The following is a 17,094-nucleotide window of genomic DNA, read 5'->3' on the forward strand; positions in this document are numbered from 1 at the left end:
CTGTTTCCGGGGTAACTGACTGCCCTGTTTCCAGGGTAACTGATCACCCTGTTTCCGGGATAACTGAATGCCCTGTTTCCGGGGTAACTAACTAATCTGTTTCCAGGGTTACTGACCGCCCTGTTTCTGGGGTAACTGACTGCCCTGTTTCCGGGTTAACTGACCGCCCTGATTCCAGGATAACTGATCACCCTGTTTCCGGGGTAACTGACCATCCTGTTTCGAGGTTAACTGACCACCCTGTTTCCAGGATAACTGACTGCCCTGTTTCCAGGGTAACTGACTGCCCTGTTTCCTGGGTAACTGATTTCCCTGTTTCCGGGGTAACTGACCACCCTGTTTCCATGTGAACTGACCGCCCTATTTCCGGGGTAACTGACTGCCCTGTTTGCAGGGTAACTGATCACCCTGTTTCTGGGGTAACTGACTGCCCTGTTTCCAGGGTAACTGACTGCCCTGTTTCCAGTGAAACTGATCACCCTGTTTCCGGGATAACTGACTCCCCTGTTTCCAGGGTAACTGACTGCCCTGTTTCCGGGGTGACTGACTGCCCTGTTTCCGGGGTAACTGACTGCCCAGTTTCCTGGGTAACTGATCACCCTGTTTCCGGGATAACTGAGTGCCCTGTTTCCGGGATAACGGACTGCCCTGTTTCCAGGGTAACTGACTGCCCTGTTTCCGGGGTAACTGACTGCCCTGTTTCCAGGGTTACTGATCACCCTGCTTCCGGGATAACTGACTGCCCTGTTTCCAGGGTAACTGATCACCCTGTTTCCGGGGTAACTGACTGTCCTGTTTCCAGGGTAACTGATCACCCTGTTTCCGGGATAACTGAATGCCCTGTTTCCGGGATAACTGACTGCCCTGTTTCCAGGGTAACTGACTGCCCTGTTTCCGGGGTAACTGACTGCCCTGTTTCCAGGGTAACTGATCACCCTGTTTCCGGGATAACTGAATGCCCTGTTTCCGGGATAACTGACTGCCCTGTTTCCAGGGTAACTGACTGCCCTGTTTCCGGGGTAACTGATTACCCTATTTCCGGGGTAACGAACTAATCTGTTTCCAGGGTTACTGACCGCCCTGTTTCTGGGGTAACTGATCACCCTGTTTCCGGGGTAACTGATCTCCCTGTTTCCGGGGTAACTGACCGCCCTGTTTCCAGGATAACTGACCTCCCTATTTCCGGGGTAACTGACCGCCCTGTTTCCTGGGTAACTGACTGCCCTTTTTCCAGTTTAACTGTTCACCCTGTTTCCGTGGTAACTGATCACCCTGTTTCCAGGGTAACCGACTGCCGTGTTTCCAGGGTAACTGACCGCCCTGTTTCCTGGGTAACTGACTGCCCTGTTTCCAGGGTAACAGTTCACCCTGTTTCCGGGGTAAATGACTGCCCTGTTTCCGGGGTAACTGACCGCCCTGTTTCCGGGGTAACTGACTGCCCTGTTTCCAGGGTAACTGACTGCCCTATTTTCGGGGTAACTGAGCGCCCTGTTTCCAGGATAACTGACTGCCCTGTTTCCAGGGTAACTGTCTGCCCTGTTTCCAGGATAACTGATCACCCTGTTTCCGGGATAACTGACTGCCCTGTTTCCAGGGTAACTGATCACCCTGTTTCCGGGGTAACTGACTGTCCTGTTTCCAGGGTAACTGATCACCCTGTTTCCGGGATAACTGAATGCCCTGTTTCCGGGATAACTGACTGCCCTGTTTCCAGGGTAACTGACTGCCCTGTTTCCGGGGTAACTGACTGCCCTGTTTCCAGGGTAACTGATCACCCTGTCTCCGGGATAACTGAATGCCCTGTTTCCGGGATAACTGACTGCCCTGTTTCCAGGGTAACTGACTGCCCTGTTTCCAGGGTAACTGATTACCCTATTTCCGGGGTAACGAACTAATCTGTTTCCAGGGTTACTGACCGCCCTGTTTCTGGGGTAACTGATCACCCTGTTTCCGGGGTAACTGATCTCCCTGTTTCCGGGGTAACTGACCGCCCTGTTTCCAGGATAACTGACCTCCCTATTTCCGGGGTAACTGACCGCCCTGTTTCCTGGGTAACTGACTGCCCTTTTTCCAGTTTAACTGTTCACCCTGTTTCCGTGGTAACTGATCACCCTGTTTCCAGGGTAACCGACTGCCGTGTTTCCAGGGTAACTGACCGTCCTGTTTCCTGGGTAACTGACTGCCCTGTTTCCAGGGTAACAGTTCACCCTGTTTCCGGGGTAAATGACTGCCCTGTTTCCGGGGTAACTGACCGCCCTGTTTCCGGGGTAACTGACTGCCCTGTTTCCAGGGTAACTGACTGCCCTATTTTCGGGGTAACTGAGCGCCCTGTTTCCAGGATAACTGACTGCCCTGTTTCCAGGGTAACTGTCTGCCCTGTTTCCAGGATAACTGATCACCCTGTTTCCGGGATAACTGACTCCCATGTTTCCAGGGTAACTGACTGCCCTATTTCCGGGGTAACTGACTGCCCTGTTTCCGGGGTAACTGACTGCCCAGTTTCCAGGGTAACTGATCACCCTGTTTCCGGGATAACTGACTGCCCTGTTTCCGGGATAACAGACAGCCCTGTTTCCAGGGTAACTGACTGCCCTGTTTCCGGGGTAACTGACTGCCCTGTTTCCAGGGTAACTGATCACCCTGTTTCCGGGATAACTGAATGCCCTGTTTCCGGGGTAACTAACTAATCTGTTTCCAGGGTTACTGACCGCCCTGTTTCTGGGGTAACTGACTGCCCTGTTTCCGGGTTAACTGACCGCCCTGATTCCAGGATAACTGATCACCCTGTTTCCGGGGTAACTGACCATCCTGTTTCGAGGTTAACTGACCACCCTGTTTCCAGGATAACTGACATCCTGTTTCCAGGGTAACTGACTGCCCTGTTTCCTGGGTAACTGATTTCCCTGTTTCTGGGGTAACTGACCGCCCTGTTTCCATGTGAACTGACCGCCCTATTTCCGGGGTAACTGACTGCCCTGTTTCCAGGGTAACTGATTGCCCAGTTTCTTGGATAACTGACCGCCCTGTTTCCAGGTTAACTGACTGCCCTGTTTCCAGGGAAAATGACTGCCGTGTTTCCAGGGTAACTGATCTCCCTGTTTCCGGGGTAACTGATCGCCCTGTTTCCAGGACAACTGTCTGCCCTGTTTCCACGATAACTGACTGCCCTGTTTCCAGGGTAACTGACTGCCCTGTTTCCAGGGTAACTGATCACCCTGTTTCCGTGATAACTGACTGCACAGTTCCCAGGGTAACTGATCACCCTTTTTCCGGGATAACTGACTGCCCTGTTTCCAGGGTAACTGACCACCCTGTTTCCGGGGTAACTGACTGCCCTGTTTCCAGGTTAACTGACTGCCCAGTTTCCAGGGTAACTGATCACCCTGTTTCCGGGATCACTGACTGCCCTGTTTCCGGGATAACTGACTGCCCTGCTTCCAGGGTAACTTACTGCCCTGTTTCCGGGGTAACTGACTGCCCTGTTTCCAGTCTAACTGACTGCCTTGTTTCCAGGATAACTGATCACCCTGTTTCCGGGGTAACTGAATAATATGTTTCCAAAGTTACTGACCGCCCTGTTTCCGGGGTAACTGACCGCCCTGTTTCCAGGATAACTGATCACCCTGTTTCCGGGGTAACTGACCACCCTGTTTCCAGGGTAACTGACCACCCTGTTTCCAGGATGACTGACTGCCCTGTTTCCATGGTAACTGACCACCCTGTTTCCGGGGTAACTGACCGCCCTGTTTCCAGGATAACTGACCGCCCTGTTTCCAGGATAACTGACTGCCCTGTTTCCAGGTTAACTGACTGCCCTGTTTCCAGGGTAACGAACCGCCCTGTTTCCGGGGTAACTGATCTCCCTGTTTCCGGGGTAACTGACCGCCCTGTTTCCAGGATAACTGACCGCCCTGTTTCCAGGATAACTGACTGCCCTGTTTCCAGGTTAACTGACTGCCCTGTTTCCACGGTAACTGACCGCCCTGTTTCCGGGATAACTGACAGCCCAGTTTCCAGGGTAACTGATCACCCTGTTTCCGGGGTAACTGACTGCCCTGTTTCCAGGGTAACTGACCACCCTGTTTCCAGGGTAACTGACTGCCATGTTTCCATGGTAACTGACCACCCTGTTTCCGGGATAACTGACTGCCCTTTTTCCAGGGTAACTGACTGGCTGTTACCAGGGTAACTGACTGCCCAGTTTCCAGGGTAACTCATCACCCTGTTTCCAGGGTAACTGACGGCCCTGTTTCCGGGGTAACTGACCGCCCTGTTTCCAGCATAACTGATCACCCTGTTTCCAGGGTAACTGACCACCCTGTTTCCAGGATAACTGACTGCCCTGTTTCCAGGTTAACTGACTGCTCTGTTTCCAGGGTAACTGACTGCCCTGTTTCCAGGGTAACTAACCGCCCTGTTTCCGGGGTAATTGAGCTCCCTGTTTCCGTGGTAACTGACCGCCCTGTTTCCATGATAATTGACCGACCTATTTCCGGGATAACTGACTGCCCTGTTTCCAGGATAACTGACTGCCCTGTTTCCAGGGTAACTGACTGCCCTGTTTCCAGGGTAACTGACTTCCCTGTTTCCGGGGAAACTGACTGCCCTGTTTCCAGGGTAACTGACTGCCCAGTTTCCAGGGTACCTGATCACCCTTTTTCCGGGATAACTGACTGCCCTGTTTCCAGGATAACTGAATGCCCTGTTTCCAGGGTAACTGACTGCCCAGTTTCCAGGGTACCTGATCACCCTTTTTCCGGGATAACTGACTGCCCTGTTTCCAGGGTAACTGACTGCCCAGTTCCCGGGTTAACCGACTGCCCTGTTTCCAGGGTAACTGACCGCCTTGTTTCCTGGGTAACTGACTGCCCTTTTTCCAGGGTAACTGTTCACCCTGTTTCCGGGGTAACTGATCACCGTGTTTCCGGGGTAACCGACTGCCCTGTTTCCAGGGTAACTGACCGCCCTGTTTCCAGGATGACTGATCACCCTGTTTCCGGGATAACTGACTCCCCAGTTTCCGGGGTAACTGAGAAATCTTTTTCCAGGGGTACTGACAGCCCTGTTTCCGGGGTAACAGACTGGCCAGTTTCCAGGGTAACTGACTGCCCAGTTTCCAGTGCAACTGATCACCCTGTTTTTGGGGTAACTGACTGCCCTGTTTCCAGGGTAACTGACTGCCCTGTTTCCAGGATGACTGATCACCCTGTTTCCGGGATAACTGACTCCCCTGTTTCCAGGGTAACTGACTGCCCTGTTTCCGGGGTAACTGACTGGCCAGTTTCCAGGGTAACTGACTGCCCAATTTCCAGGGCAACTGATCACCCTGTTTCTGGGGTAACTGACTGCCCTGTTTCCAGGGTAACTGAGCACCCTTTTTCCGGGATAACTGCCTGCCCTGTTTCCAGGATAACTGAATGCCCTGTTTCCAGGGTAACTGACTGCCCAGTTCCCGGGTTAACCGAATGCCCTGTTTCCAGGGTAACTGACCGCCTTGTTTCCTGGGTAACTGACTGCCCTTTTTCCAGGGTAACTGATCACCCAGTTTCCGGGGTAACTGAGAAATCTTTTTCCAGGGGTACTGACAGGCCTGTTTCTGGGGTAACTGACTGGCCAGTTTCCTGGGTAACTGACTGCCCAGTTTCCAGTGTAACTGATCACCCTGTTTCTGGGGTAACTGACTGCCCTGTTTCCAGGGTAACTGACTGCCCTGTTTCCAGGATAACTGATCACCCTGTTTCCGGGATAACTGACTCCCCTGTTTGCAGGGTAACTGACTGCCCTGTTTCCAGGGTAACTGATCACCCTGTTTCCGGGATCACTGACTGCCCTGTTTCCGGGGTAACTGACTGCCCTGTTTCCAGGCTAACTGACTGCCTTGTTTCCAGGATAACTGATCACCCTGTTTCCGGGGTAACTGAATAATCTGTTTCCAAAGTTACTGACCGCCCTGTTTCCGGGGTAACTGACTGCCCTGTTTCCGGGGTAACTGACTGCCCTGTTTCCATGGTAACTGACCACCCTGTTTCCAGGGTAACTGACTGCCATGTTTCCAGGGTAACTGACCACCCTGTTTCCGGGATAACTGACTGCCCTTTTTCCAGGGTAACTGACTGGCTGTTACCAGGGTAACTGACTGCCCAGTTTCCAGGGTAACTCATCACCCTGTTTCCAGGGTAACTGATCGCCCTGTTTCTGGGGTAACTGACGGCCCTGTTTCCGGGGTAACTGACGGCCCTGTTTCCAGGGTAACTGATCGCCCTGTTTCTGGGGTAACTGACGGCCCTGTTTCCAGGTTAACTGACTGCCCTGTTTCCGGGGTAACTGATCTACCTGTTTCTGGGGTAACCGACTGCCCTGTTTCCAGGACAACATACCGCCCTATTTCCGGGGTAACTGACCGCCCTGTATCCAGGATAACTGAATGCCCTGTTTCCAGGATAACTGACTGCCCTGTTTCCAGGTTAACTGACTGCTCTGTTTCCAGGGTAACTGACTGCCCTGTTTCCAGGGTAACTAACCGCCATGTTTCTGGGATAACTGATCTCCCTGTTTCCAGGATAACTGACTGCCCTGTTTCCAGGATAACTGACTGCCCTATTTCCAGGGTAACTGACTTCCCTGTTTCCGGGGAAACAGACTGCCCTGTTTCCAGGGTAACTGACTGCCCAGTTTCCAGGGTACCTGATCAACCTTTTTCCGGGATAACTGACTGCCCTGTTTCCAGGGTAACTGACTTCCCTGTTACCGGGGAAACTGACTGCCCTGTTTCCAGGTTAACGGACTGCTCTGTTTCCAGGGTAACTGATCACCCTGTTTCCGGGGTAACTGATCTCCCTGTTTCCGGGGTAACTGACTGCCCTGTTTCCAGGGTAACTGACTGCCCTGTTTCCAGGGTAACTAACCGCCATGTTTCCGGGGTAACTGATCTCCCTGTTTCCGGGGTAACTGACCGCCCTGTTTCCATGATAATTGACCGCCCTATTTCCGGGGTAACTGACCGCCCTGTTTCCAGGATAACTGACTGCCCTGTTTCCAGGATAACTGACTGCCCTATTTCCAGGGTAACTGACTGCCCTGTTTCCAGGGTAACTGACTTCCCTGTTTCCGGGGAAACTGACTGCCCTGTTTCCAGGGTAACGGACTGCCCAGTTTCCAGGATACCTGATCACCCTTTTTCCGGGATAACTGACTGCCCGGTTTCCAGGATAACTGAATGCCCTGTTTCCAGGGTAACTGACTGCCCAGTTCCCGGGTTAACCGACTACCCTGTTTCCAGGGTAACTGACCGCCTTGTTTCCTGGGTAACTGACTGCCCTTTTTCCAGGGTAACTGTTCACCCTGTTTCCGGGGTAACTGATCACCATGTTTCCGGGGTAACCGACTGCCCTGTTTCCAGGGTAACTGACCGCCCTCTTTCCTGGGTAACTGACTGCCCTATTTCCGGGGTAACTGACTGCCCTATTTTCGGGGTAACTGACCGCCCTGTTTCCAGGATAACTGACTGCCCTGTTTCCAGGGTAACTGATCACCCAGTTTCCGGGGTAACTGAGAAATCTTTTTCCAGGGGTACTGACAGCCCTGTTTCCGGGGTAACTGACTGGCCAGTTTCCAGGGTAACTGACTGCCCAGTTTCCAGTGTAACTGATCACCCTGTTTCTGGGGTAACTGACTGCCCTGGTTCCAGGGTAACTGACTGCCCTGTTTCCAGGATGACTGATCACCCTGTTTCCGGGATAACTGACTCCCCTGTTTCCAGGGTAACTGACTGCCCTGTTTCCGGGGTAACTGACTGGCCAGTTTCCGGGGTAACTGACTGCCCAGTTTCCAGGGCAACTGATCACCCTGTTTCTGGGGTAACTGACTGCCCTGTTTCCAGGGTAACTGACCACCATGTTTCCAGGGTAACTGACTGCCATGTTTCCAGGGTAACTGACCACCCTGTTTCCGGGATAACTGACTGCCCTTTTTCCTTGGTAACTGACTGGCTGTTACCAGGGTAACTGACTGCCCAGTTTCCAGGGTAACTCATCACCCTGTTTCCAGGGTAACTGATCGCCCTGTTTCTGGGGTAACTGACGGCCCTGTTTCCGGGGTAACTGACCGCCCTGTTTCCAGCATAACTGAACACCCAGTTTCCGGGGGAACTGACCACCCAATTTCCGGGGTAACTGACCGCCCTGTATCCAGGATAACTGAATGCCCTGTTTCCAGGATAACTGACTGCTCTGTTTCCAGGGTAACTGACTGCCCTGTTTCCAGGTTAACTGACTGCTCTGTTTCCAGGGTAACTGACTGCCCTGTTTCCAGGGTAACTAACAGCCCTGTTTCCGGGGTAACTGATCTCCCTGTTTCCGGGGTAACTGACCGCCCTGTTTCCATGATAATTGACCGCCCTATTTCCGGGGTAACTGACCGCCCTGTTTCCAGGATAATTGACTGCCCTGTTTCCAGGATAACTGACTGCCCTGTTTACGGGGTAACTGACTGCCCTATTTCCGGGGTAACTGACTGCCCTATTTTCGGGGTAACTGACCGCCCTGTTTCCAGGATAACTGACTGCCCTGTTTCCAGGGTAACTGATCACCTTGTTTCCGGGATAACTGAATGCCCTGTTCCGGGGTAACTAACTAATCTGTTTCCAGGGTTACTGACCGCCCTGTTTCTGGGGTAACTGACTGCCCTGTTTCCGGGTTAACTGACCATCCTGTTTCGAGGTTAACTGACCACCCTGTTTCCAGGATAACTGACTGCCCTGTTTCCAGGGTAACTGACTGCCCTGTTTCCAGGGTAACTGATCACCCTGTTTCCGGGATAACTGACTCCCCTGTTTCCAGGGTAACTGACTGCCCTGTTTCCGGGGTGACTGAGTGCTCTGTTTCCGGGGTAACTGATTGCCCAGTTTCCAGGGTAACTGATCACCCTGTTTCCGGGATAACTGAATGCCCTGTTTCCAGGGTAACTGATCACCCTGTGTCCGGGATAACTGAATGCCCTGTTTCCGGGATAACTGACTGCCCTGTTTCCAGGGTAACTGACTGCCCTGTTTCCGGGGTAACTGACGGCCCTGTTTCCAGGGTAACTGACTGCCCTGTTTCCAGGATAACTGATTACCCTGTTTCCGGGGTAACTGACCGCCCTGTTTCCTGGGTAACTGACTGCACTTTTTCCAGGGTAACTGTTCACCCTGTTTCCGGGGTAACTGATCACCCTGTTTCCGGGGTAACCGACTGCCCTGTTTCCAGGGTAACTGACCGCCCTGTTTCCTGGGTAACTGACTGCCCTGTTTCCAGGGAAACAGTTCACCCTGTTTCCAGGGTAAATGACTGCCCTGTTTCCGGGGTAACTGACCGCCCTGTTTCCGGGGTAACTGACTGCCCTGTTTCCAGGGTAACTGACTGCCCTATTTTCGGAGTAACTGACCGCCCTGTTTCCAGGATAACTGACTGCCCTGTTTCCAGGGGAACTGATCACTCTGTTTCCAGGGTAACTGACTGCCCAGTTTCCAGGGTAACTGATCACCCTGTTTCCGGGATAACTGACTGCCCTGTTTCCGGGATAACTGACTGCCCTGCTTCCAGGGTAACTTACTGCCCTGTTTCCGGGGTAACTGACTGCCCTGTTTCCAGGATAACTGACCGCCCTGTCCATGATAATTGACCGCCCTGTTTCCAGGGTAACTGACTGCCCTGTTTCCAGGGTAACTGACTGCCCTATTTTCGGAGTAACTGACCGCCCTGTTTCCAGGATAACTGACTGCCCTGTTTCCAGGGGAACTGATCACTCTGTTTCCAGGGTAACTGACTGCCCAGTTTCCAGGGTAACTGACAGCCCTGTTTCCGGGGTAACTGACTGGCCTGTTTCCAGGGTAACAGACTGCCCAGTTTCCAGGGTAACTGATCACCCTGTTTCTGGGGTAACTGACTGCCCTGTTTCCAGGGTAACTGACTGCCCTGTTTCCAGGATAACTGATCACCCTGTTTCCGGGATAACTGACTCCCCTGTTTCCAGGGTAACAGACTGCCCTGTTTCCGGGGTAACTGACTGCCCTGTTTCCGGGGTAACTGACTGCCCAGTTTCCAGGGTAACTGATCACCCTGTTTCTGGGATAACTGACTGCCCTGTTTCCGGGATAACTGACTGCCCTGTTTCCAGGATAACTGACTGCCCTGTTTCCGGGGTAACTGACTGCCCTGTTTCCAGGGTAACTGATCACCCTGTTTCCGGGATAACTGAATGCCCTGTTTCCGGGGTAACTAACTAATCTTTTTCCAGGGTTACTGACCGCCCTGTTTCTGGGGTAACTGACTGCCCTGTTTCCGGGTTAACTGACCACCCTGTTTCCAGGATAACTGACTGCCCTGTTTCCAGGGTAACTGACTGCCCTGCTTCCGGGGTAACTGATCTCCCTGTTTCCGGGGTAACTGACCGCCCTGTTTCCATGATAACTGACCGCCCTATTTCCGGGGTAACGGACCGCCCTGTTTCCAGGATAACTGACTGCCCTGTTTCCAGGATAACTGACTGCCCAGTTTCCTGGATAACTGACCGCCCTGTTTCCAGGTTAACTGACTGCCCTGTTTCCAGGGAAAATGACTGCCCTGTTTCCAGGGTAACTGATCTCCCTGCTTCCGGGGTAACTGACCGCCCTGTTTCCAGGACAACTGTCTGCCCTGTTTCCAGGATAACTGACTGCCCTGTTTCCAGGGTAAATGATTGCCCTGTTTCCAGGGTAACTGATCACCCTGTTTCTGGGATAACTGACTGCCCAGTTTCCAGGGTAACTGATCACCCTTTTTCCGGGATAACTGACTGCCCTGTTTCCAGGGTAACTGACCACCCTGTTTCCGGGGTAACTGACTGCCCTGTTTCCAGGTTATCTGACTGCCCAGTTTCCAGGGTAACTGATCACCCTGTTTCCGGGATAACTGACTGCCCTGTTTCCGGGATAACTGACTGCCCTGTTTCCAGGGTAACTGACTGCCCTGCTTCCGGGGTAACTGACTGCCCTGTTTCCAGGGTAACTGTTCACCCTGTTTCCGGGATATCTGACTGCCCTGTTTCCGGGATAACTGACTGCCCTGTTTCCAGGGTAACTGACTGCCCTGTTTCCAGGGTAACTGACCGCCCTGTTTCCGCGATAACTGACTGCCCTGTTTCCGGGATAACTGACTGCCCTTTTTCCAGGGGAACTGATCACCCTGTTTCCGGGATAACTGACTGCCCTGTTTCCAGGGAAACTGACTGCCCAGTTTCCAGGGTAACAGACTGCCCTGTTTCCGGGGTAACTGACTGCCCTGTTTCCCGGGTAACTAACTGCCCAGTTTCCAGGGTAACTGATCACCCTGTTTCCGGGATAACTGACTGCCCTGTTTCCGGGATAACTGACTGCCCTGCTTCCAGGGTAACTTACTGCCCTGTTTCCGGGGTAACTGACTGCCCTGTTTCCAGGATAACTGACCGCCCTGTTTCCAGGGTAACTGACTGCCCTGTTTCCAGGATAACTGACTGCCCTGTTTCCAGGGTAACTGACTGCCCTGTTTCCACGGTAACTGAACGCCTTGTTTCCGGGATAGCTGACTGCCCAGTTTCCAGGGTAACTGATCACCCTGTTTCCGGGGTAACTGACTGCCCTGTTTCCAGGGTAACTGAACGCCCTGTCTCCGGGGTAACTGACTGCCCTGTTTCCATGGTAACTGATCACCCTGTTTCCGGGGTAACTGACCACCCTGTTTCCAGGATGACTGACTGCCCGGTTTCCCGGGTAACTGACTGCCCAGTTTCCAGGGGAACTGATCACCCTGTTTCCGGGATAACTGACTGCCCTGTTTCCGGGATAACTGACTGCCCTGCTTCCAGGGTAACTTACTGCCCTGTTTCCGGGGTAACTGACTGCCCTGTTTCCAGGATAACTGACCGCCCTGTTTCCATGATAATTGACCGCCCTGTTTCCAGGGTAACTGACTGCCCTGTTTCCAGGATAACTGACTGCCCTGTTTCCAGGGTAACTGACTGCCCTGTTTCCACGGTAACTGAACGCCTTGTTTCCGGGATAACTGACTGCCCAGTTTCCAGGGTAACTGATCACCCTGTTTCCGGGGTAACTGACTGCCCTGTTTCCAGGGTAATTGAACGCCCTGTCTCCGGGGTAACTGACTGCCCTGTTTCCATGGTAACTGATCACCCTGTTTCCGGGGTAACTGACCAATCTGTTTACAAATTTACTGACCGCCCTGTTTCCGGGGTAACTGACTGCCCTGTTTCCGGGGTAACTGACCGCCCTGTTTCCAGGGTAACTGACCACCCTGTTTCCAGGATGACTGACTGCCCGGTTTCCAGGGTAACTGATCTCTCTGTTTCCGGGGTAACTGACCACCCTGTTTCCAGGATAACTGACCGCCCTATTTCCGGGGTAACTGACCGCCCTGTTTCCAAGATAACTAACTGCCCTGTTTCCAGGGTAACTGACTGCCCTGTTTCCAGGGTAACTAACCGCCCTGTTTCCGGGGTAACTGATTTCCCTGTTTCCGGGAAATCTGACCGCCCTGTTTCCAGGATAACTGACCGCCCTATTTCCGGGGTAACTGACCGCCCTGTTTCCAGGATAACTGACTGCCCTGTTTCCAGGTTAACTGACTGCACTGTTTCCACGATAACTGACCGCCCTGTTTCCGGGATAACTGACAGCCCAGTTTCCAGGGTAACTGATCACCCTGTTTCCGGGGTAACTGACTGCCCTGTTTCCAGGGTAACTGACCACCCTGTTTCCGGGGTAACTGACTGCCCTGTTTCCATGGTAACTGACCACCCTGTTTCCAGGGTAACTGACTGCCATGTTTCCAGGGTAACTGACCACCCTGTTTCCGTGGAAACTGACTGCCCAGTTTCCAGGGTAACTGATCAACCTGTTTCCGGGATAACTGACTGCCCTTTTTCCAGGGTAACTGACTGGCTGTTACCAGGGTAACTGACTGCCCAGTTTCCAGGGTAACTCATCACCCTGTTTCCAGGGTAACTGATCGCCCTGTTTCTGGGGTAACTGACCGCCCAGTTTCCGGGGTAACTGACCACCCTGTTTCCAGGGTAACTGACATCCCTGTTTCCAGGATAAATGACTGCCCTTTTTCCAGGGTAACTGACTGCCCTGTTTCCGGGGTAACTGATCTACCTGCTTCAGGGGGAAATGACTGCCCTGTTTTCAGGACAACAGACCGCCCTATTTCCGGGGTAACTGAACGCCCTGTTTCCAGGATAACTGAATGCCCTGTTTCCAGGATAACTGACTGCCCTGTTTCCAGGTTAACTGAATGCTCTGTTTCCAGGGTTACTGACCGCCCTGTTTCTGGGGTAACTGACTGCCCTGTTTCCGGGTTAACTGACCACCCTGTTTCCAGGATAACTGACTGCCCTGTTTCCAGGGTAACTGACTGCCCTGCTTCCGGGGTAACTGATCTCCCTGTTTCCGGGGTAACTGACCGCCCTGTTTCCATGATAACTGACCGCCCTATTTCCGGGGTAACGGACCGCCCTGTTTCCAGGATAACTGACTGCCCTGTTTCCAGGATAACTGACTGCCCAGTTTCCTGGATAACTGACCGCCCTGTTTCCAGGTTAACTGACTGCCCTGTTTCCAGGGAAAATGACTGCCCTGTTTCCAGGGTAACTGATCTCCCTGCTTCCGGGGTAACTGACCGCCCTGTTTCCAGGACAACTGTCTGCCCTGTTTCCAGGATAACTGACTGCCCTGTTTCCAGGGTAACTGAATGCCCTGTTTCCAGGGTAACTGATCACCCTGTTTCTGGGATAACTGACTGCCCAGTTTCCAGGGTAACTGATCACCCTTTTTCCGGGATAACTGACTGCCCTGTTTCCAGGGTAACTGACCACCCTGTTTCCGGGGTAACTGACTGCCCTGTTTCCAGGTTAACTGACTGCCCTGTTTCCAGGGTAACTGACCACCCTTTTTCCGGGATAACTGACTGCCCTGTTTCCGGGATAACTGACTGCCCTGTTTCTGGGGTAACTGACTGCCCTGTTTCCAGGGTAACTGATCACCCTGTTTCCGGGATATCTGACTGCCCTGTTTCCGGGATATCTGACTGCCCTGTTTCCAGGGTAACTGACTGCCCTGTTTCCAGGGTAACTGACCGCCCTGTTTCCGGGATAACTGACTGCCCTGTTTCCGGGATAACTGACTGCCCTTTTTCCAGGGGAACTGATCACCCTGTTTCCGGGATAACTGACTGCCCTGTTTCCAGGGAAACTGACTGCCCATTTTCCAGGGTAACAGACTGCCCTGTTTCCGGGGTAACTGACTGCCCTGTTTCCCGGGTAACTGACTGCCCAGTTTCCAGGGTAACTGATCACCCTGTTTCCGGGATAACTGACTGCCCTGTTTCCGGGATAACTGACTGCCCTGCTTCCAGGGTAACTTACTGCCCTGTTTCCGGGGTAACTGACTGCCCTGTTTCCAGGATAACTGACCGCCCTGTTTCCATGATAATTGACCGCCCTGTTTCCAGGGTAACTGACTGCCCTGTTTCCAGGATAACTGACTGCCCTGTTTCCAGGGTAACTGACTGCCCTGTTTCCACGGTAACTGAACGCCTTGTTTCCGGGATAACTGACTGCCCAGTTTCCAGGGTAACTGATCACCCTGTTTCCGGGGTAACTGACTGCCCTGTTTCCAGGGTAACTGAACGCCCTGTCTCCGGGGTAACTGACTGCCCTGTTTCCATGGTAACTGATCACCCTGTTTCCGGGGTAACTGACCAATCTGTTTCCAAATTTACTGACCGCCCTGTTTCCGGGGTAACTGACTGCCCTGTTTCCGGGGTAACTGACCGCCCTGTTTCCAGGGTAACTGACCACCCTGTTTCCAGGATGACTGACTGCCCGGTTTCCAGGGTAACTGATCTCTCTGTTTCCGGGGTAACTGACCACCCTGTTTCCAGGATAACTGACCGCCCTATTTCCGGGGTAACTGACCGCCCTGTTTCCAAGATAACTAACTGCCCTGTTTCCAGGGTAACTGACTGCCCTGTTTCCAGGGTAACTAACCGCCCTGTTTCCGGGGTAACTGATCTCCCTGTTTCCGGGAAATCTGACCGCCCAGTTTCCAGGATAACTGACCGCCCTATTTCCGGGGTAACTGACCGCCCTGTTTCCAGGATAACTGACTGCCCTGTTTCCAGGTTAACTGACTGCACTGTTTCCACGATAACTGACCGCCCTGTTTCCGGGATAACTGACAGCCCAGTTTCCAGGGTAACTGATCACCCTGTTTCCGGGGTAACTGACCGCCCTGTTTCCATGATAATTGACCCCCCTATTTCCGGGGTAACTGACCGCCCTGCTTCCAGGATAACTGACTGCCCTGTTTCCAGGGTAACTGACTGTCCTGTTCCCACGGTAACTGACCGCCCTGTTTCCGGGATAACTGACTGCCCAGTTTCCAGGGTAACTGACTGCCCTGTTCCCACGGTAACTGACCGCCCTGTTTCCGGGATAGATCATTGCGTTGTTTCCAGGGTAACTGACTGCCATGTTTCCAGGGGAACTGACTGCCCTGTTTCCGGGGTCACTGATCACCCTGTTTCCGGGGTAACTGACTAACCTGTTTCCAAGGTGACTGACTGCCCAGTTTCCAGGGTAACTGATCACCCTTTTTCCGGGATAACTGACTGCCCTGTTTCCAGGGTAACTGACCACCCTATTTACAGGATAACTGAATGTCCTGTTTCCAGGGTAACTGACTGCCCAGTTCCCGGGGGAACTGACTGCCCTGTTTCCAGGGTAACTGACTGCCCTGTTTCCGGGGAAACTGAATGCCCAGTTTCCAGGGTAACTGAATGCCCAGTTTCCAGTGTAACAGATCACCCTTTTTCCGGGATAACTGACTGCCCTGTTTCCGGGGTAACTGACCGCCCTGTTTCCAGGGTAACTGACTGCCCTATTTCCAGGATAACTGACTGCCCTGTTTGCAGGTTAACTGACCGCCCTGCTTCCGGGGTAACTGACCGCCCTTTTTCCAGGATAACTGACTGCCCTGTTTCCGGGGTAACAGACCGCCGTGTTTCCGGGATAACTGACTGCCCTGTTTCCGGGATAACTGACTGCCCTTTTTCCAGGGTAACTGATCACCCAGTTTCCGGGATAACTGACTGCCCTGTTTCCAGGGTAACTGACTGCCCAGTTTCCAGGGTAACTGACTGCCCTGTTTCCGGGGTAACTGACTGTCCTGTTTCCCGGGTAACTGACTGCCCAGTTTCCAGGGTAAATGATCACCCTGTTTCCAGGATAACTGACCGCCCTGATTCCGGGATAACTGACTGCCCTGTTAACAGGGTAACTGACTGCCCTGTTTCCGGGGTAACTGACTGCCCTGTTTCCAGGGTAACTGATCACCCTGTTTCCGGGATAACTGACTGCCATGTTTCCGGGATAACTGACTGCACTGTTTCCAGGGTAACTGACTGCCCTGTTTCCCGGGTAACTGACTGCCCAGTTTCCAGGGTAACTGATCACCTTGTTTACAGGATAACTGAACCGCCCTGTTTCCGGGACAACTGACTGCCCTATGTACAGGGTAACTGACTGCCCTGTTTCCGGGGTAACTGACTGCCCTGTTTCCAGGGTAACTGATCACCCTATTTCCGGGATAACTGACTGCCCTGTTTCCGGGATAACTGACTGCCCTGTTTCCAGGGTAACTTACTGCCCTGTTTCCGGGGTAACTGACTGCCCTGTTTCCAGGCTAACTGACTGCCTTGTTTCCAGGATAACTGATCACCCTGTTTCCGGGGGAACTGACTGCCCTGTTTCCGGGGTAACTGACCGCCCTGTTTCCAGGATAACTGATCACCCTGTTTCCGGGGTAACTGACCACCCTGTTTCCAGGGTAACTGACTGCCTTGTTTCCAGGATAACTGACTGCCCTGTTTCCAGGGTAACTGACTGGCTGTTTCCAGGGTAACTGACTGGCTGTTTCCAGGGTAACTTACTGCCCTGTTTCCGGGGTAACTGACTGCCCTGTTTCCAGGCTAACTGACTGCCTTGTTTCCAGGATAACTGACTGCCCTGTTTCCAGGGTAG

This window comes from Heterodontus francisci, chromosome 38, assembly GCF_036365525.1.
Source record: "Heterodontus francisci isolate sHetFra1 chromosome 38, sHetFra1.hap1, whole genome shotgun sequence".
Taxonomy (NCBI): domain Eukaryota; kingdom Metazoa; phylum Chordata; class Chondrichthyes; order Heterodontiformes; family Heterodontidae; genus Heterodontus; species Heterodontus francisci.